Genomic DNA, 1533 nt, shown 5'->3' with positions numbered 1-1533 from the left:
CAGCAGTCCTGTGTCTCCCTCACTCAAAAAAAAAAAAAGAGGAAAAAGACACTATAGAACAATATCTGGGATCCAGTAAGAAAAAAAAAAGTGAAATAGTGTCAATGCTGAACTAAAAGCAAAACTATGGGAAAACAAATCACGGTGTGAACAGCAGAATAGTGAGACAGAAATCCAACAGTTCCCTTCTGGAACCATGAGCATATGAATCAGGAAGAGAAAATGCACCATTTTAAGGTCTGCAGGGAATAATAATACTGGACAATTGCCTTCCCCTCACCAGGGGCTCTCTCTATACACCTCCATGTAAAGTGCTTCCCAAGCATCATCTCTTCATTNCTGGCTCGCTGTCCCACACCCAGCAGGGCAGAGCTGGAATTTGAACCTTTGCCAGATCCAAACTCAGCTACTAAATTCAACTTCGTGTTTACTAGTTTTCACAGCAGACTCGCGGGTTGTGGGGCATAAGTCAACACCCACTGAGAGAGAAAGAAGTTATNCTCACAGCAAACCCAGGAGCCAGGTATAAACTGAAAGTGAGCGGGCAGAAATAATCCGGTCTAAGTCACACAGCCCAAGGTTTCAAAGGCAGGGTGCTGATGCTCGGTGCTCGGAATCCATGCTTCAGGGCACCTGCGGCCACAGGGTCCCCCCGAGGCTGTGCGGGGAGCCGAGCCCAGGCCCCAGCCAGAGAGACGGAGTCGGAACGCCCCCCTGCATTCAGCCAGCAGGGAAAACCACTTCCTCACCCGCCACGCGGTGAGAACACCACCTACCTCCCCAGGGGGTGGAAGGGATTAAACTGAAAATACAGAACGCGGAGCCCACAGCACAATAAACGTTCAGCCCGTGACAGCTATCAGAGGTAACCCTCCCCTCGGTAGGTCTCTGCCATTTTTCTTATCACTTACAGTGGATCAACCTTGTTCCTCTTTAAAATAGATGGTTTTCTTGGAGATCCGTGGAAGACTGCAAAATGCAGAAGAAAAGAACACAGTGAGATGAAGGAAAAAGAATTTCCTTTCTCTCTATCGACCACCCTTTCCCTCGACACTTCCTCGAGAAATTATTTAATACTCAAAATGACACCACGATGCATTATAAATAAAAAAACGTACCAAACAAATAACGAAGTCCTAGCCCTCGGGAGGTTACAAGTAAGCTATGCTAATATTTGCAAAGTGCCCCGAGTGCTTTAGCGGCTAATTAACATCTTGGGTTTGTTTTCTCAGGTTCCAGCCCATTGTTTCCCCTGTGCGCGCCCTGCGAAGCCTTAGCCCCCAGTGCGCTACAGCGTGCGTCTTCCTGCCAGTAAAACCGCTTAAACCACTAGAGGTTAAAACAATTAATATTAGATGGAACCCCTCCGCGGAGCGGCGCCGGGCCCGCGAGGCCACGCGCTCTCTCGGCTGCAGGGTCCCCGCGGCGCCCGCCCTGGAGCCAGGCCTGCAGCCGCCGCGCCCCCGCCGGCCCCGCCGGGAGGGGTGGCTCCCCCTGGGGGGCGAGCTCGTGCAAAAGGAAAACCGAAAACGA

The 1533-nt window shown here is 51.0% G+C and overlaps 1 long non-coding RNA gene across 1 annotated transcript in view; it reads right to left on the bottom strand.

The window, feature by feature from the left end:
- LOC144238233 (uncharacterized) overlaps positions 1-1234 on the bottom strand; it is a 47155-nt gene extending 45921 nt beyond the window's left edge. The window contains exons 1-2 of the long non-coding RNA XR_013337043.1: positions 1119-1234; positions 912-969 (exon numbers count right to left, since the gene is read on the bottom strand). This is a non-coding gene — a long non-coding RNA (uncharacterized LOC144238233). The remainder of the gene's footprint in view (positions 1-911; positions 970-1118) is intronic.
- Between the last annotated feature and the right edge of the window lie 299 nt (positions 1235-1533).

Source organism: Crocuta crocuta, unplaced genomic scaffold, assembly GCF_008692635.1.
Source record: "Crocuta crocuta isolate KB4526 unplaced genomic scaffold, BGI_CrCroc_1.0 scaffold318, whole genome shotgun sequence".
NCBI lineage: Eukaryota > Metazoa > Chordata > Mammalia > Carnivora > Hyaenidae > Crocuta > Crocuta crocuta.
Note: the sequence above shows the minus strand (reverse complement) of the source record. Positions and strands in the feature narration are given on the sequence as shown.